Source organism: Syzygium oleosum, unplaced genomic scaffold, assembly GCF_021117445.2.
Source record: "Syzygium oleosum isolate NSW1041296 unplaced genomic scaffold, Sole_v2.1 Sole_v2.11, whole genome shotgun sequence".
Taxonomy (NCBI): domain Eukaryota; kingdom Viridiplantae; phylum Streptophyta; class Magnoliopsida; order Myrtales; family Myrtaceae; genus Syzygium; species Syzygium oleosum.
Genome location: NW_026607495.1, coordinates 2,097,586 through 2,118,772, shown reverse-complemented (window position 1 = coordinate 2,118,772; position 21,187 = coordinate 2,097,586). Strand labels below are relative to the sequence as shown.

At 41.0% G+C, this 21,187-nt stretch overlaps 1 long non-coding RNA gene across 1 annotated transcript; it reads left to right on the top strand.

Moving 5' to 3' along the window:
- The first annotated feature begins 6,098 nt into the window (after positions 1 to 6,098).
- On the top strand, positions 6,099 to 8,774 carry LOC130139323 (uncharacterized). Its single transcript, XR_008817569.1, has 3 exons — positions 6,099 to 7,174; positions 7,733 to 7,789; positions 8,645 to 8,774. It is a non-coding gene; the product is annotated as an uncharacterized LOC130139323 (long non-coding RNA).
- Positions 8,775 to 21,187: the final 12,413 nt, after the last annotated feature.

The following is a 21,187-nucleotide window of genomic DNA, read 5'->3' as shown; positions in this document are numbered from 1 at the left end:
TTCAATTTAACAAAATAAAAACACAAAGCTTGTCGTTCTAAACGAGGGAATTGATATTACAGATCCGGGCGCATACGTGAATAATACCAATCGCAAGCTTTCTAAAGGCATAAAAATCGCATAATTCCATATTCGGATGATCAAATTATGTACATTTGAACTTTGAAACTTTTAGATTTGAAACCCCGCCAACCCTAATATGTCACGGCAGCGTTGCAACCAAAGTTACGAGCCTTGGTTACCAGGCTCTCAAGCCTTAGAGTCTGCCACTCGAACCCGGAAGCCTTAGCTACCTTCCAAACCTTTGGATTCTCACTCTAGTTGGTCCTCCGAAATGATTTACACTCTTGAGTACCTCGGATAATAGATACGACTCCGTCACTTCAAAAATTGCATCCATGGATCACGGGGGTAATAACTAAAGCATGTGGTCAACAGCACATGCACACACTGCACGTTAAGATTCATCCATCTATGTCATCACACGACACGTCATCACACGATCCAATATGACATTACCCAACACATTGTCATGCGACGTATCATCTCATGGCATATACCATGTTACCATATTGTGCCCGGATCGCCGCGGGGCCATACGGCGCCCGAATCGCCGCGGGGCACGACACGTCATCAAATGGACACATAGCCGCGTACAACAAACATAGTAGGCTGCAAGAAAATGTCGTCATTGGATTCAGAGTCTTGGAAAGGAAAGAAAATCCCCAAGAGATGGAAAGGAAGTCCGCTGATTGCCGTAGAATTCTCCAGGACCACTTTTCTTAGTTGATAAGTATGTTTGTTCGTCATGTGAACTTGAGACAAACCGGCATGCCGCATCGAATAATCTCATCCGCTCTCTTGAAAGAATGATCCCAACGGATCATCCTCAAAATGGGCGTGTTCCTTAGTTGATAAGCTAGGGTTTGATACGTAACACACTCATCGTTTCACTCACAGGGACCGCCTTCAACACCATATATAGAGAGAGGAAGCGACTCTGATCTGCATCGGATCAAAAAAGTTCAGAAAAGCTCCCTATACTCATCTTCCACACACCTTCTTTCTATTCATGGAAGTCGCCGACATTGCCGCCGCTGTGGTCAGTATGAGTTGCTTCTCTGGTAATACGAAGAGGGTGAATTGTGAAGGAGAAGATTACGTGCAGCGTGATTCCAGTTGCAGCAAAGATCACGTCCAGAGTGAAGAGAAAATGAAGGGAATTGCGAAGAGAGAGTCCAAGTCCCCGCCCATCCTAGTAGCTTATTTCCCCGGCGGACCTCGGCTCTCTCCTCTCTAAAGAAATGGCAATCGTATCACTTGATCGCGAGCAATTTTGAAAAAAACTGTGTTCTGATTGTCTCTCTCATTCTTTGGTAGGGAGAAGTATAGTGAACATTTTGTTTGTTCTTATCATAGCTTCCTTCTTTTTTTTTTTCATGTGGAACTCAATCCTTCGTCCATTTAAAATAAATTATTATCGCGATCCTCTCGAGACGAACCCCAAAGGGGTTAAAGGACCGACGGCAAATAATCTCTTGCGATACAAGGTTCAATGAAATTCACCACCAAGGCTTATAGAATGAACTACCCGCCAAGGATACAGAACTTCGGATAGGAGAAGCTTGCCACCAAGGCATATAGGAAAACCACCCACTGACAATATAGTGCTTCTTAACTCACCACCAAAGAAAAATCCACATTGATACAGAAATCGGGAATAGATATTTGCTCACACAGAGACAAATTTCATATATTCTCAATATTCAAGTCTTCGTCTTACATTTGATGATTTCGCCTTTATTTAAAGAGGTACTAATACTAAGGAAATAGACTAAGCATTAAAGACATGAGAACTACCCAACATTAATGACATAGGAACTAGAAAACACAATAAAGACCTAGGAACTAGAAAGTGCATTAAAACACATATGAACTTGAACTTTGACTCTTGAAACCTACAATGCACTTAAGACTCATAAAACTACAACTGATGACACTTGACCAATGCAAAGTAAGTAAACTTAGACTCTAAATTCGTTCACCAGCTTGGGTAGACTAATAGACATCTTGAAAGATTGCAAACATCAAAGGAAATCTTTCAAAACAGCCTCTGATTGCTAAGTAGTTGATTAGTTGTCTCGGAATCGATAGCAAGCTTGTAAATCGACATCTATGTAGTTAATTGACAACCATGAAATCAACAACTTGTCCATTGAATCAACAACTATCTTGCATAATCAACATCTTCAACTTGAATCGATTGACAAAGCCCAATGCTCCCACATCATTCTTCCCAGGTCGTTGAAGATTTGTCCACAAATCTTGTCATGGCTTCATTTCCAGGATGGCCTCTCCAACAAACTGGATAATACATTAGCTTGAACCCTATGAAATTCTCCAATGCTGAAAACACACCTTCCAGCTTTTTATTAAATAGCGCATTTTAGGGTAGTGAACTCTCTTTCTCACTTATTTTGCTTTCAACCATAAGCAAAGTTATGAATGGCTCTCTCAACCTTTTTTTTTTTCAAGAAAATGTTTTCCTTACTTGTATTTCCCTCCCCAGGTTGAATTTTGTGAGTCATGTATGGATTTAATAGAACAAGGGTGATATGCTTCTAGTCCTTGATAAATGAGTATGTGTTATTATGGCCATTATGCACAACTTTCCTATCAAATTGCCAAGGTCTCCCAAGAAGCAAATGGCAAGCATCCATGGGAACAACATCACACCATACTTCATCTTTATGTTTTTTTTTTTTTCAATGAAGAATTGAACAAGACATCTTTTATCAACCCTTACCTCATTCCCTTTGCGAAGCCAAGAAAGCTTGTACGGTTGAGGGTGTTTCTCAATCTTAAGGTGCAATTTAAATAATATTTAAATTAAAAAATCATCAGATTTGGACCAAAGCAACGTCGTTTTGGCCTTGTCCTTCATGTTTTAACCACGTATGAAAGAGAAAATAATAATAAAAAAAGCCATGTCAGTGTTTTCCGTTAATCTAGTTTGACGGAGTTAATGGAAGGACTTGATTGCACCAATTTGATAAGTTTTAAAATTTGATTACACTTTTTGAAAATTTTAAGACTTAATTGCACTTTCGTGACTATGACTTTTAGTGCACTTATCCCTTATTTTTTCTTTTCCTTTCCCAATTTTTTTCTTTTTGGTTGTAATTTTATCCAAACAACGTATTTACATGAAGAGCTTATAGCGGGGAATATGGATGTGTTTTAATAATATGTGTTGAGTTTGACCTTCAAATTGATGACAATGGTATTTTGGATCATGCACATTTATTTTAAGGTTTTTTTAAGAGGGACTATAAAAGCGATGTGTTGCACAACGCATTTCTAACCCTAGTCTCCACATTCTCTTTTTTCTTTGTTCTTTATATCTTCTTATTTGATCTTTAGATCATGTGGCTCACCAAGTGATTTTTGAGCTTTTCGATTGTACTCGTTGTTGAAGATAGTGAAACCCCTCTCTCCCCCCGTGGTTTTTTTCCTGTTTTGGGTTTTCACGTATATCTTGTGTCTCGCGTGATTCGATTTAGCTTCCATCCTTACTATTTGTGCATCGATTTGTGCATTTCTCGGTGTTGTTCGGCAACAATATGGGTTTGGGGGTTAGGTCGGGTGTAGGTTATTAAACTTGTATTCAAGAAAATGAGTGGGTCCACTTAGATAGGAACATTGTCAATCCGATCCGACCCACCCATTTGGTGAGCCTAATGAAATCATTAATTGTTTTTGGGTCGCGCTTTTTCCACTACTCATTTGGCTCACGCACTCCCCTTTACAATGTTATGACCATTTTATCCCTTGCTTTTTCCACCTTTCGCATGCTTGTACCCAGGGGTGTCAATGGGTCGGATCGGGTCGGGCTTTCCTGATATCCGACCCGACCCAAAATGTAGAGGGTCGCATTTGACCCGCCCCGCCCCTACCCAAGACCCTATTCAGCATTTACCCCAAGAGATGGGTCGGGTAGGGTCGGGTCAGTGCTGGTGCCGGTGTCGGTGCCTCAACGCCAAAATCTCACCAGAGTTGTATAAATCGTCCTCCTGCTCAGTCTCTATTCGACGCCGGCACCCCTTTCTCTCGCTTGAAGGGTCCATGGACAGGGGCGACTCCTCCCCCTCCACCTCGCACCGCCGTTTCCAGCGGCTCCCAACTTCCGGGAGGGCATGAACTGGGTAATGGCTGGCAGGGTTCCCTGCCGCCGGCTCCCCCTCCTCCGGCCCCTGGCACCAGAGAAAACAATCGCAAATACACAACCGTTCAGCCGCAGGATCGGCAGAAAAACTCAGCCACCAACAGCACCCGTGATTCGATCCTTCCTCCCCGCATGTAAATCGAGGTGGAGAAAAAACGACGATCGGAGAAGCAATGCCGACGAGACGAGAGGAGAGGAGAGGAGAGGGAGGAGCGAAAGGGGGCGAACCTCGTTCATGAGCGAAGCGAGCTCGAGAAATCCCCCCCTTCCCTCCGATCTACGTCGGAACCGTGGCTGCCGGAAAGAAGGAGAAGAAGCCGAAGCCACCGCCACCGCCGACGAGAGACTGAGGAGCGGCGAGATCTGCTGGCGGTGCGCGCAACTCCACTGCAGCAAGCACGACTCCTTAGAGAGAGAGAGAGAGAGAGAGAGAGAGAGAGAGAGAGAGAGAGAGAGAGGGGTTTGGTGGTTAAGTCTTTTTGTACGTAGAGAGAGAGGAGAGAGAAGAGGGAGAATAATGGGTCTAACAATGGGCCGGCCCTGACCTTACCCTAACTCTAACAATACCCATCCTAAAAGCCCTACCCTAAAAAAATTGACACCCAACCCCAAAATACCCTAAATTTTAGGGCCGAGTCGGGCCGGCTCGGGTCTTTTTGACACCGCTACTTGTACCACACCGACTCAAATGTGGGACCCATTTGTTATCCCCTTTTTTTTTTTATTTGTTTCTTCTTTTTTCTTCCTCTGCTCCATCCCGATACTCTGTTTTTGTGCTTCTCATATTCTCTTCTTCGTTCCTTACAAGATCCGAAACTTTCTTCACGAACTCTGTTCCTCGATCCTGTTTTCATGCTTGCCAACTAGACACCACAGTTCTTGATGCTCCGAAACTCATGACGTCTCCGGTGCTCAGCGAGATCCTCCTCTTGGGTTTTATGATCAACTCCACCTTTCGCCGCAGGACCCACCTTGTTCAACCCTTCTCCGTCGTCTTCCTCAACTGGTTCAACGGTTTCTTTCTTCTAACCCGGTCCTGTGCCAACTAAGTGCTTGATAGAATTCCCCTTAAAGTCTTTCCTACGTGCTTTTTCCTAGTTTCTGGTCTATAGTTTTTTCTCGTCTTTTTTGGTTGCTAGTGTTGTGCTATATGTGTTGGAGTCGTTCTTCTAGTACGGGAAAATCTTCAGGGTCGTCCTCCTTCGCGCTCCGAGGAGTGTCTGCGTGAGCGGAACCATATCATGGACCAGTGGAAGCGGAAGCATATGATCTCGAACCGAGAGTCAGCCCATCGCTCGCTGATGCGGAAGTAGAAGCACATGGACGACCTGATAGTCATCCTCTTCACCTTCCGGTCTTTTGTTTGCGTTGCCGAGTGAGCTCTAGCACCATGGTTATTTGGGACTCCAGAATTGATCCCAACGCGACTATTAGCGGAGATCCTATCCAAACAAGGGTCATCTGAAACAGACTGAGATTGAGATTAAGCCTCAGCAATTAAGCGTCGATAATCTGCCCCTTTACTCTTCAGCACCGGAACATCATAAACTTGAATTCCACTATTCTCTTCGAGGCCCGTACCAATTTCTTCTTCCTCGTAACGGTCCCAATTTGAACGCAGCTTCGATTTCGGCAGTAACTGAGCTTCCTTGGGAACTTGCTTTCCCGACGCCATGTTGGCGCTCGCTGAGTCGCTCAAAGTTCCCGACGGAGCTTAGTTTCGGACTGGGATAACTCTTCTTACTGTGGTGCAGAGAATAAAAAAGCGGGTGGTGCAAACCAAGACCGCCCAGTTGGTGGTGTGCATGGAGGTCTCGGAAGGAGGGAGATGAGGGAGCGTCGGCGAAAGCAAGGGTTAAAATGGTAGAATAGAAGCGAAAAAAGCGCGACCCTTTTGCGGTCTTGAAAAAACGATCCCAACACATCGTCCTCAAGATTAGTGTTCCTAATTTCCCGCAATCACGTAGTTTCCTAGAAATTTCCTCGAATTGCTGTAGGAAGCTGATTGAGTTGGGGTTTGACAATTAGCACACTGTTCCTTTCACTCATGGAACACCACCTTCAACATCATATATAGAGAGAGAGAGGAAGAGACTCTGATCTGCATCAGATCTGAAGCTCAGAAAAGTTCACTCTATTTCTACTGCAGCTCTAAATCTCCGTGACAAAAAACAAAAAAAAACAGCCGAATTCCACACGCCTTTCTCAATTCATTAAAGTCGGTCACCGCCTCCGCCGGTATGAGTCTCTTCTCTAGCTTTTTCTGCAGTTGCTTCTCTGGTACGAGGAAGAGCGTGAACTGCGAAGGAGACTACTACGTGCAGCGCGATTCGAGAAGCAACAAAGATCGTGTCGCGAGCGAAGAGAAATCGAAGAAAAAAGCGAAGAGGAAGTCCAAGTCCCCGCCCATTGTAGTGACTCATTTCCCCGGTGGATCTCGGCTCTCTCCTCTCTGAAGAAATAGCATCGATCATCGTCATATCACTTAGATTGCGAGCAGATTTGGTCGATTTTGTTTGTCATTTTTTCTCTACATACTTAGTTGAAAAACAGAGTATTTGGCTCCTGAGTAGGAGCTTTGGAAGGACAGTCACCTGGTGCTCCAAAAGCACCTAATATTTTTTTTTTCTAATCCAGGAATATTACTTTCATTGCTCAATTTACAAAGAAACCTAAGTAGGATCGCACTTAAAACTTAAGCAATCACAACGTATGTAAAATATGGGTTAAAAAAAATAAAAGAGGAAAATGGTTGAAAAGTCAAAAGAAGCAACAGCGATGCTCGGCTCGTTTTAAGAAGCCAAGAGCACAAACAGAAACAGAAGAAAATAGAGGAAAAGAGGAGAAAGGAGAGGAAAGGAAAGAGGAAGAAGAAAAAGAGAAAAGAGAAGAGGGCTTTGCACCGCGGGGGTCTCGCTAAGCCGATTCGACTTCGTAACGCAACGCTCCGTAAGTATTCGCACCCCCTCGTTCAATTAATTGGAATATTTTTCGGGTTAGGGCTCGAAATTCGGAGTTATGTGTTATTCGAGCGGCGAAGTCAGATTTTTGAGTCGTAGAGCTACGTATTTATATAGAATTGGTAGTTTATGGTGTTGCGGAGCCGTGAGATTTTACAGAATCTGATTTGGACTTACTATTTGCCGGATATGAATTTTTGAAGTTGAACGCGCGCAGTGAACAGTGCACGGTCAGTGGCTTTTAGGCTGATTTTCGTCGGTTTTCGGCTCGATTTTGGGGCTGCCAAGTTGGGGTTCCTGTAGTGCTCCGAATGAGCTTTCTTTTGACTATAAACTTGCTTGGATTGGAGTTTAGTGGAGAAAGATATGGCGCAATCAAGTTTTGCGCTCAAGCTCCACATCGTGGACGATTTTGGATAATCGCTTTGGACGAGCGATTTGAGAGCGTCTTTTAGTAGTTATATTAGCGTCTAAGCCTAGTTTAGCCAAGTCGTAGTTGAATTAACATTTTACTCGGTTTTGATACCGTTTTTAGATTTATTGTTAGGTATTCGAGTGCGTCGGCTCGAGAAATCGCCGTAGGTTAGTTTTTCGGCTTTTCAAGGTGAGTGGTACTATTTCTTCTTCGAATTTGTAAGCTCATGTTTAGAAAATGAGATGTTATAGATATGTTATCATATAAGAAATGACATTTTGTTTGCATAAAACTGGATCGAGTATTTACTGCCATTTTGTGTATTTGGAATAGAAGATTTCCTTTTGATTTCGGTTTGAACTTATGGAATGTAAATGGGTTTGTGAAATCTCTTGTGAAAGACTTATAAGGAGTTCTTGAGTTTGAATGTGATTTTTGAAGGGTTATATACCCGTTTGCGAAATGATTTCTGAATATTGATGATTTTGATTGTGGATTGGATTTGCTGGTATGGGAGGATGTGGATTTTGATGTTTAGTGTCTTTTTGAACCCAATGAGAGGTTATGAGTATGCACATACTAGTCTAGGATATCCTTGTGGGCCGAGCCACCGGCTTATAGTAGATGGTGACCTTGCCAAGGGGGGAATCTTGGTCGTCTTTCACGGGGCATTATCCGTGATCATAGTTAGATTTTTGAGCATGAGATTGGCCAATGGAATGGACCATTGGTGTGTACTTTTTGATGAGATTGGCCAATGGAATGGACCATTGGCGTGTGCTTTTTGACGAGATTGGCTAATGGATTTGACCATTGGTTTCTTCTTTGATATTATTAATTGGAATGAGCTTTCCTATTGTGAAAATGTGATGTTTAAAGTAGCATATAACGTATTTTGAACCTGGAGTTTGTTATATGTTGGGTTAATTGAGCTTTCGTTTGGTCTTATAACTGTGTGCATAGTGGGTGCTCGATCTACTTAGAAGAAATGTATTACTCACTGAGTCGTGGTAGCTCATTCCTTTCATCTTACTTGTTTTTCAGGTTCTTCATCGAGCCGCAAGTAGGGCTTGAGAGTTTCGATATCGGGGTGGACATTTTGATAGTGAAGACTTTTTGGTACGAGTTATGCATAGATGTGGAGCTTAATGTATTAGCTTGTTTCTGGTTATGTACTTAGCTTTTTGATGGATTGTAGTTAACTCTGATATTGTAACCAAATAAACTATATATCATGTATATATATGTGGATGCATATATTATGATATTAGGTGAGTTTTGGTTATGTTTAGGCTGCGTCCTTTGGTGAAAGGATGGCCATGTCATGCCCTTATTCTTGTTGAGTTTGGGGTGTGACAACGTACGTAGAAGACACCTTGTAACACTGCGAGTGATTTTCAAGTAGTGAAGTAGGATGAGTTCCTATCCACCTTCGTACGAAAAATTTGAATTATAATATAATGGGATGATAGAAATATCCATACAAAAAGATATTGTATAAATATATGAGGAAAGAGAGAAATATTATAAGTTCTTAATTTTTTTTAGGAAGATTGTGCTATAATATAAAAGATTCGAATTTTAAAATTGAAATTTGCGGAAGACGAAATAGAGTTATTAATCTATGCATATGTCCGCGAACAATCCATTCGCAAAATAAATAGTTAAGGATATTTCGGGAAAGCAAAAATGATGAAGATCTCCTAAAAGTAGGAGTTTCTCATTGTTTTATATAATAGTATAGATAAGTATATGTTATGTACTCAAAACTCTTTCAACATTACCCATTCTGGCTTGGATCCGGCAATAAGGGCGTTTCCATTCTTTAGGCTCAAGAATTAACAGCTATAGGTTCGATTCTTGCCATAGGGAGCTTGGATTTAAGTGGGGATCACGAGGGCAGATTGATGTGCTAGTTCCAGTCTAGATATCTGGGTAATTACGTTCGTGGTCCTGAATTATATAAGAAATAAAAAAAGAACTCCTTCGTCTTGGTTCTAGCAATTCGCGACTTGGAAAAACAGTCACGGGACAGTTGTATAAAAACTATAAAAAAAAAAAAATACAAATAAGAAACCTCCTTACATGTCCAAGAACCGGCTAAAGTCGGTCAGAGGTTTGAAAGTTGGTCTCCAATCTCGCATCCATACATTATTCTCGAATGTCATGTCACCAAGCCAATAGCATCACGATGCAACAACAGAAGCACGCGGTGTGCTCCAAGAAAATTTAGGACATGTGTTAGGAGAAGAAGAAGAATAAGAAGAAGGGGGTTGGTGAGAGAGGAGGGGAGTGACGGAGACGCGATGACGACGGCACAAACTGCGAAAGCCATAGGTGGAGAGATCGTGGAGGATGGGACCATGTGAATTGCAGCGGATAATATTTTTGTAAGCAGTCAGCGCTCAGTTGGATGCGTTCTAATATATCCTTCAAGCTTAAAAAATTCTCGGAGATATATCAAAATGACTTTGAGCTTGGTACGAGATAACACGGAGACCAACTAAGAAGAACCCTAGGTAGTTCCAGGAACCGGAGGAGCAGGAAGACCGAGTAATGACAGTGACACATGAAAGAATCCTCCGATTTCTTGGAAGCTAAGGCCACGTCTCTTGAAAGCTTTATTGATATGTCTATGTCTATATATAGTGAAAGAATCGTGAATTTTCTCACAACAACTCAGAAAAAGTTAGCTGTTACAACAGCTTCAGCTGTTCCTAAAGAGAACCGGCCAAAGTACAGATTTCTCAGCCTCTTCTACTCGTAGAATACTATTGCCATTTTCATCCTCATCGATCATGAGTCTCTTCTCGAGCCTATTCAGTTGCTTCTCTGATCATTCGAATAGTAGAGTGATCAGCTACGATGGAGAGGATCACTCGAACAAGAGCCGTTCAATAAGTGAACACGGCCATGTCGAAGGTGAAGGCAAATCAAAGAAGAATAACTCCAGGAGCAAGTCCAAGCCTCCTCCAATACCCATGGGTTACTTCCCCGTTGGATCTCAACTCTCTCGTCTCTGAGTCCGGCCGAAGACTTAACACCATTTGTAATAATCTTATTTGTGCAAGAGGGCAGTAGAATCTGTGTATTGGTTCATTCATTTGTTCTTAAGAAATTGTTGGGAATAGAATATACAACACTTTGAAATGTTTTTTGTTTTTCCTTTTTATAAGGTTAATGTATAGTAATTGTGTTCAAGATTCACATCATTTTTATGTGAAAGAATACTCAAAAGTTGCTTTTTCCATGTTTGTTTCATTAGTCCTCCTCTTTCAAGTCAATTCCTCCGTGCTCAACATCAGGACACAAAACATGACTACATGCATGAACACACAATGTGGAGCTTAAACTTTAGGGTTAGTCTCTCCGCCCAACTGGAAAAAAGAAAAAGAAGGTTACCCTAAATCTGTCTGTGATTTTGCTGTCAAGGGTAAAAGTAGATCTAGCCATTGTTGTGTTCAAGCATCCATCATCTTTGTGTGAATGAATAAGCAAAAGTTGCTTTTTTTATATGTTCGTTTTACTAGTCCTCTCCTCTTTCGAGTCAATTCCTCAATGGTTAAGATAAAGACCAATGTGGAGCCGCCCTATTGGAAGGGGAAAAAAAGAGAAAGGTTTTGCCTGAGTCTGTCTGTCTTCTTGCTGTCAAGAATAAAAGTAGCTCTAGCCATTAGAGTGACTCATTTTTAAGATTTCAAATTGCTTAAATCTAATGTTCAACTAACCTTTGGAATAAATTATCTATCATATTCATGTCTGATAGAAAGAATGTTTACATCACTAACAATAGCCAATTGACATACAAGCAATCTGATTTCTTAAAAAATGAGTGAAGGTAGAAGTAACATCACATCGATATTTCTAATATTTCATGTTTGACCTTCATAATTAGACTTGCTTATAACTTAAATCAGTTAAGACTAAACTTGAGCCCAAATTTATTTAGTGTACCATGGCTATTTACATGACTTGGGTACCCGATTGGACGACTCGACTATGATCATGTGATGGATACGAAATGTGTAGAAAAAAAGTGCAAATACTGTATAGTTGATATTCATTCCTATTCTAATTCACTTGAACATTGCTTGGTACTTCGAAAATTTGAACCCCCATAAATCTTATTTGGTGGTCATTACTGTAATCCCACCTCCTCCCAATTAACATTTCCCATTTTAAATCGAGATTTATATCATATACACCGCCAATGAAAAAGCTTTTTTTTTTACCCAAACTGTCTCACAATGGATAAATCAACCCGTTTATGAATAGCCAATTGACATACAAGCAATCTGAAATATTAAAAAATGAGTTTGAAAGTAGAGGTAACATCACATCGATGTTTGAATGTTTGCATCACTAACAATAGCCAATTGACATACAAGCAGTCTGAAATCTTAAAAAATGAGTTTGAAAGTAGAGGTAACATCACATCGATATTTTTGATTTTCATGTTTGACCTTCATAATTAGACTTGCTAATCACTTAAATCAGTTAAGATTAAACTTGAGCCCGAATTTATTTAGTGTACTATGGTTATTTATACTTGACTTGGGTACCTGATTGGACGATTCAACTATGATCATATGACGGATGCAAAATGGGTAGAAAAAAAGTGCACTATTTGTGTGTTGATAATAATTCCCGATCTAACTCACTTGGACACTGCTTGGTACCTCGAAAATTCAATTCCCCTAAAATGTTACTTAGTGGTCATTATTGCAATCCCACCTCCTCCCAATTAACATATCCCATTTTAAATTGGAATTTATATTATATACACCACCAATAAACAATATAAGAATGGATAAATCAATCAGTTTATGGAATAAATTTCTAAAACGAAAATAGATCATACACTGTCTGTGTGAAGGAAAGTTTACACAAGATGTCTTATCTGCCCTTGATTTGAGGATTATAACTACTCACTCTCTCAAATCAATGGTGTACAAAACCGCTTGTGTTTTGTGTTTATATTTTGTCCGCCAGAGTATGCTATAATGTTCATAAATTTACAAGTTAAAAATTCAAATTAAGTATGCCATTCTCTTAACACTTGCTCATGTAAAGAAATTTTTTACATCGCTATTGTACAGAGTAAAAGTCCTTTAATAGTGTCTTCATGAAGCATATATTATGTAGTGATTTTATTGGGTACACTGACTATGTCAAAAAAACATTACACAAACAGGGTTCAACCATTGACATGCACATATGGAGTCTTGGATTTTGGTAAATTAGTTCATTTAAATAGTAGATGAGAGTTTCTTTTTCATGATTACTTGCGTAGAAAATATTTTGTTGGCCGGCCCGTATGGCTTGGCCAAACGCCCTAGAATCACCATAGTGAGATATTGACGGTACGGTAAAAGGATGGATATAATTTGAGCACATGATTTGGATTCCATTGTCCTGGATACGAAAATATCGATGAACCGGTGCCGTAGGTCTTCTCCCCTGTCACCCCCGAAGTCCCGGCACTATGAGACCACCTCAGCTAGCTCACGGAAGCCTTAGGTGAGTTTTGAGAGCGTTTGAGAGAGATTGGAGAGTTGGATGCAGAGGAGGGACCTCCAGCGCTATTTATAGAGTTTTCAGCCAGGCTCTCTTATAACGGGTCGAGCCAAACTCGGCCCACACAAGCCGAGCCCATATCCGACTAATCAATAAACCTTATATCCAACCTTATTAGACCAGACCCGCAAGCGGGTAATAACAATCTCAATTAATGTAACCTACATATGAAAACTTTACATTCTCCTACTTGGGCTATATTAATTGAAATCGTACCTTATGTGCACCTTTATTTGGTCTATGGATAATTCTTAATAGTCAATCCGATCCCATAAAGTTTCAAACACCGAATCATGGCGGTAACTGCATGTAATCACGCAGAGCCTTCCATGGTCACAAGTGCCTTAGACTTTACCGATATGGATTCGATATGATGGTGTGGCAAACGGATGACACCTCATAAAGAGTGATACCTCATGTGTCATCCCCTTTGTCAGTCCTCATTCTCTTTCCTTAAGTGTCACTAGAGAATATCTTTATGGTTTCAATGAACCTACATATGTCTTATCCTTATTGTTAACATTACTTTATGCGTAATAAGACATATCCTTAAGGCTAATAACTGAATGCCCATAGCCTTTACTCAAGGTTTACACAGTACCTTAAGATTTTCACCTTATATGTGTATTTAACATGACAACAATGCATTCAGAAACACCTTATTGAATGCAAATGAGTTGATACACATCCAAAATGTTACAAAGAATAACAAAACACAGATGTAAACTTTATTAGAGCATAAATAAAAGCAGCTCCCACTAAAAAACAGTATCCCATGATACTCCTAAGCCCATGCTAACGACATGTCGTTCAAAAATATAGAGGCGAAGGCCTTTAGTTAGTGGATCTGCTACCATATCATCTGTGGAAATGTGCTCTACTGTAATGTCACTATCCCTGCCTTTTTCCTTTATGGTCAAGTACTTGACCTCCATATGCTTAGACCCCTTGAGACCTCTGTTGTTATTGTTAACAAACAACACTGTAGAGTTATTGTCACAATACAACTGTATGGGCTGATCCATAAAATCAAATACGGTAAACTCCTTAATGAGGTTCCGGAGCCAAATTGCCTGAGTAGCGGCCGAAAAGCATGCTACAAACTCCGCTTGCATGGTAGAAGATGTCATTGATTTATGTTTCTCACTTTTCCATGATACTGCACCTCCTGCTAACTTAAAGACGTAACCCGTTGTCGACTTCTTTTTATCCTGATAGCCAGCAAAGTCTGAATCCGAATACCCTACCAGCTGTAGGTCTTGAACATATCTGTAGATCAACATATAGTCTTTTGTCCTCTTTAAGTACCTCAAAACCTTCTTGGCAACAACCCAGTTATCGTGTCTTGGATTTGACTGATATCTACCTAGAAGTCCTGTTGCAAAAGTAATGTCTGGTCTAATGCAAACTTGAGCATACATGATACTTCCAAGCGCACTAGCATAAGGTATATCCTTCATTTGGGTTTTCTCAACATCTGTATGAGGACACTGTGACAGACTCAGTTTATCACCCTTTACGACAGGAGCAATTCCTGGACTGCAGTGCTGCATACTGAATCTTTCTAAAATACGATCAACATATGTCCTCTGAGACAAACCCAATACTCGGCGAGAACGATCCCTATGGATCTTAATGCCTAGGACAAAAGACGCCTCATCAAGGTCCTTCATGTCAAAATTCTTCGACAACATTTACTTTGTCTCATGTAGTAAACCAATATGACTACTCGCAAGCAAGATGTCATCTACATAGAGTATGAGAAAAATAAATTTCCTCCCACTGACCTTGCTGTATATACACTGATCCAACTTGTTCTCAACAAAACTGAATGAAGTGACAACACTATGAAACTTCAAATACCATTGTCTAGAAGCTTGCTTGAGGTCATAAATAGACTTCTTCAATCTACACACAAGCTCACCTGAATCATTAGCTGCAAAACCTTCGGGTTGCACCATATAGACTTCGTCATCAAGGTCTCCATTCAGAAAGGCAATCTTAACATCCATTTGGTGTAACTCCATGTCAAAATGAGCTACTAATGCCATAATCACTCTGAAAAAATCTTTAGAAGAGACTGGAGAAAAAGTTGCCTCATAGTCTACTCCTTCTTTCTGAGTGAAACCCTTGGCTACCAGTCTGGCTTTGAGCTTTTCAATCTTTCCTTTGGAGTCTCTTTTAGTCTTGTATACCCATTTGCAACCGATGTGCTTGTAACCTTTAGGCAATTCAACAAGCTCCCAAACACCATTATATTTCATAGACTGTATCTCATCTTTCATTGCATCCACCCACATATCTGATTGAGGACAAGAAATAGCATTTGAATGAGTTACTGGATCAACTATGCAGCCTATATCATAGTCATACTCTCCCAGATAGACTATATAATCTGGTAGTATAGCCGATCGTCTCTGCCTGATAGATCTCCTTAGTGGAGCTATTACAACCTCATCCTGCACTTGAGGGGCTTGAAGTGCTTCATCAGGAGCTATTTCAATAATACGATCCTGGACCACAACAAGCTCAGTCTGTGGTGTAGGGGTCTCTATTATCATCTGTATAAGTAGAGAGAAAGATACACTAGTACCTACCATATCATTATCCTCAATAGTCTGAGAGCAACTACCTCCTTCGGCCACATCAAATTCCAGAAACTTCGCTGTCTGTGATTCCACAATTCTTGTGCTTCTATGGGGATTATAAAACCGATACCCCTTCGAATGATCTGGGTAAGATATAAAATAACATCGAGTGGTTCTGGATTCCAACTTGCTCAATGTTGGATTGTATAACCTTACTTCTGCATGACACCCCCAAACTTTAAGATGATTTAGGCTAGGTTTACGTCCAGTCCATAATTCAAAAGGAGTCGTTGGAATAGCCTTGGTAGGAACACGATTTAGAATGTAGAGAGCTGTTCTCAAAGCTTCACCCCACAGAAAATCAGGTAAGTTCGTCCTGGTAATCATACTCTTCATCATGTCTATAGGGGTGCGATTCCGCCTTTCGGCCATACCGTTTTGTTCAGGACTCCCGGGCATAGTAAATTGAGCCACTATTCCAGAATCTTCCAAGTATTTGGCAAATGACCCTTTCAGCTGTCCAGCATTGCCATGCCTACCATAATACTCACCTCCTCGGTCAGATCTGACAACATTTACGACTTTTCTCAGCTGTTTCTCGACTTCAATCCGAAAAATCTTGAACTTGTCAAGAGATTCAGACTTCTCCTTAATCAAGAACAGATAACCATATCGGGAATAGTCGTCTGTAAATGTAATGAAATAGAAATTTCTACACAATGTTGCCGTATAGGGTCCACTGATGTCAGTGTGAATGACTTCCAACAGGTCAAAACTACGGACTGCGGTTTTCTTCTTTATCTTGATCATCTTACCCCTACAATAGTCTACGCAAGTATCTAGGTCACTTTCAAGAGTAGGCATGATGTTTGTCTTTATCAGCCGTTACACTCTTTCCTTAGAAATGTGACCAAGTAATTTATACCACAATGCATAAGATTGTTCCTTAGATAAAGGTCTTTTGGAAACAACCCTTTCAGTTGTATAAGTGACGTATATATCATTGGGAGATAAACACAATCTGTACAATCCATTCGATATGTTGCAGCACCCAACCTTATTTGAATCAAAGAACATAGAAACCACATTGTTCTTTATTTCAAAAGAGTAGCCACAAACATCCAAACTTGATACAGAAACTAAGTTTCGTCTGAAGGAAGGTACATAAAAGGTGTTTCTTAACATCATATTAAAATCAGAATCCAAAATTAATATGACATCTCCCACGAACTCGACGTCGACTCTCTTGTTGTTTCCTACAGTGAGCTTTAATTCATCCTGATTTGGCTTCCTTCTGTTTGTGAATCCCTGTATGGTATACGCAACATGATTAGTTACATCGCTATCTAGCCACCAAGAACTAGATAGGGCTTCTAATAGGTTGGATTCACAAACAAGTGCCAAAGAATCAATACCCGACTGCTCACGCTTGGACAACCAAGTTTTATATCTATTACAGTCTTTCTTCATGTGACTCTTCCTCCTACAAAAGTAGCAGTGAACACCATTCTTCTTCAAGGGTGTTTTCTCAGGACCCAGATGGTACAAATGACTAGTGGTTTCAGGAGTTCCTTTCTGAGTACGATTCTTGAACTTACTACTCTTCCTGCTACTGGAACTAGAGACATAGAAAGCAAGATTCCCTTTATCTTTCCTCGGTTTCTCTTCCTCTGCCACTACCCTAACTATCAAGTCATTGACCGACCACTTTTCATTTTGGGAATTATAGTTGGTCTTTATAATTCCATACTCAACAGGAAGGGTGTTCAGGGCTTGATGTATAATGTAAGCATCAGAAAGGATAATCTCATGAATCTTCAGTTTCGTCTGCAGGTCTACCATCCTAAGGACGTAATCCCTAACCCCACTTGAACCATCATACCTCATATTACTGAGTAACTGCATGTATGTCCCAGCCTCGGCATGAGACGAGTCACGGTTCCTTGCTTGCAAGATTTCCATCATTTTTTTAGCAGTGCAGTCAGCTGGTAAACTACTCTTCAAGTGATCCTTAATGGATCGCTTCATCAGTAACAAGCAAATCCTATTTCTCTTTGCCCATGCGGCATTTAGTGCCTTTTCCATATCCGTACTATCAGCAGTGACATCTGCTGGTTTATCCTCAGTAAGAGCAATATGAATATCCGCCAACTCCATACCAAACAGAAAATCCTCTTTTCATTTCTTAAAGTTTGAACCAGTAAGAACCTCAATACTTATGGATTTGCCGTTCAGGGAGAAGGTGACTGTTAAAAACAAGCAATGTCTATAATCAGCATCATGTGAGTACTTTCCTGAGAGTTACACACATCATCATATAATTACCTTTGGGCAGAATACATGATATGCAATTGTATACTCTCTACATTACAACGGCCATGAGAATATATTCCAATCTTTTATGAATTCACCACCTTTGGGTGTATGAGCCACTAGGATTAGTCATTCCTCACGCATGCTGTACATGCATCCCTCCATGAACCAATACATAATCACCTCATTTGGGAGTATGATAACACATTAGAACAGGAGACATCCTATCAATACGAGACTGATATTTCTCAAACTCAATCAAGTGTGCCACTTTGGCGGTCACTACCAAATTGAATCATTGAAACTCTCTCATACTAAGGTATAAACTTTATGTCTCACATATACTATATAGATGTAATTCTAGACTGGAAGACATGGGCAATGTCTCTAAAATTACATACCATGCTAATTACATTGCTCTATACATTGATATATGTTGAACCTTATACATACTATCAATGAAACATGATCTACATGTCCTTATGTCGTCATATACATGTAAGCTTTAATCTGTATTTCTTAAACCATAGAGAAATACAGGAAAATACGAAAATATATCCTAAAAATACGTGTATATAGAGTTCCATATGTATTTTCACATCCTTAAAAGTATCAAACATGTAAAATAATTATACCACGGTGTAGATAATCCTTATACGAGCACGCCGGTACCTTGCACGCTCCAATCGGAGCTCGGACGCGCCCTCACGCGCCTCCTGAAGGCACGATGCGTGGGCTTCACGCGCCGATGCTTAAGCCGGCCAAAATGGCCAGTCCGACCGCCGACCGGTCCGACCGGTTGGTCGGTTCAGTCAATGGGTCGGGTCCGGGTCGGGTCAATCCCCGAGTCGGATCCTTAGTCGGGTCAGATCAACGGGTCAAACCCACGGGTCGGCTCCGGAGTCGGGTCGGGTCACCCGGATCGACCCGGCTCGCGGAAACCCTAGTGCGTGCAATGCACGCGCTGGGAACACTCGCGCATGTGCCGCCGAGGCTCTCCGACGCCCCGGCGCATGGCGGCACGTGCGGTGGCTCCCGGCGGCCCACTACCACTCAATTTTCTCGTCTCACGATGATCTATCCATCTATGCGATTTATTCTAATATTCAAATGATGAAAAAAATAAAATCACATACGAACAGTACCGGCCCGTTTCTCGACTATGGCAGCTCTGATACCACATGTTGCCCGGCCCGTATGGCTCGGCCAAGCGCCCTAAGATCACCATAGTGAGATATTGACGGTACGGTAAAATAATGGATAGAATTTGAGCACCCGATTTGGATTCTATCGTCCTGAATGCGGAAATAACGACGAACCGGTGCCGTAGGTCTTCTCCCCTGTCACCCCCGAAGTCCCGGCGCTATGAGATCGCCTCAGCTAGTTCACGGAAGCCTTAAGTGAGTTTTGAGAGCGTTTGAGAGAGATTGGAGAGTTGGATGCAGAGGAGGGACCTCCAGCGCTATCTATAGAGTTTCCAGCCAGGCCCTCTCATAACGGGCCGGGCCGAACTCGGCCCACACAAACCGAGCCCATATCCGACCAATTAAGAAACCTTATATCCAACTTTATTAGACCAGACCCGCAAGCGGGTAATAACAATCTCAATTAATGTAACCCACATAGGAAAACGTTACATATTTTATACCGACGATTTATATAAATCAAAGATGTAAACCCCAACTTCTAGTGTAAATTGCATGTAGGCACACTTGTAGAAGCTAAGCTAGGAACAAGATGACATGTTCCTAGGAGTAACCTCGTCCCTTGCTCGCCATTAGAAAAAGAAAAGTAGATACCAAACTCGAAACAAAAACATTACGATTCAAAGAAGTAACATATACCACGGGGTAATGACAATTGGTCTCCCACGGATATTATATCTTCTAGTGTACATCACCAAGCCAATGACGCGACGACGTGTGGTTCTTGTTCAAGAAAATTAAAAAAAGGGGGAGTTCATAGAAGAATCCTAATCAACATAGGCCACAAGAAAATGGTGGACCTCCAAATTAAATATATTATCGATATCTTGCCATTAAGTTTAAATATCTAGGAATTGATGGGTCGAAGATAGAGACATGGTCTATAGCGCAACGGTGATTGACTTCGTCAAAATGATCTTTAAAGAAAGAGTTTACAGTACCCTACAATTAATGAATATCAACGTTTTGTTCACCGGTTCAAATCCAATCACTCCTCGATCTCAGAAAATCCCGGTCCATCTGTGGTGTAGGTTTGCCTTGTACACCGAGCGTAGAATAACTCCGGCTTTATCGAACTTGCATTTCTTCTTTTACCAAAGATCTGTGGATCCAATTATAACTCAGGTGGTGTGACTGTGATTGGGCCCGCTCAGAAGGAGCGATGGCTATAGTCCAAATCGAACATTTCGACCGCGGATGTTTAGCACAGACTTCATGGATCTTGAAAACTAGTCGGGCAAATCCCGGATCCCCCCCTCATCAAAAGAAAAAAGAACCAAAAAAGAAACATGGATTGTTATTACCAACATGCATAAGAAAAACAAGTATCTATGTAAATAATGCATAGTTGGGAAAAAGAAAAAGTTCATGGTCCTTCTACTTTGCTGATTGACCTTACTAAACCTTGCTAGTGGGTCTCTCTGAATCATTACCTTTTCTTTTACTTAACCAAAATCTTGCGGTCCACGCACTTTGACTTTTTTCAAAATTTGAAACATAAAAACTTCCATAAAATGCAAATATTGACACATTAAAAGCACGCGCGCGCGCACATATATATAGTTTTTCATAATTTTTTGAAATTTAAATAATATCATTTTTGCTTTTGGTTGAGCCGAAACAAAACGAAAATCTAGGAATTGGTGGGTCAAAGAGAGAAGCACAATATGTTACAACTCTGTTTGACCTAATCAGATGTGTTGCCAAAGAGAAACAACGCGCTTGTTACTCGTGTTGGAGGCCGATGTAGCAACAAAAAAAGAAGGTATTTCGTCGAGAGAGAGTCAAAGCCAACCTAATCCGAACGTGATGATAAACTCGAAGCAGACAAAACACTCCGTTTGTTGGCGGCTGAGGCTAACCATCCTAGATATTTCCAAGAACTTGAGGAAGGAAGACTGAGT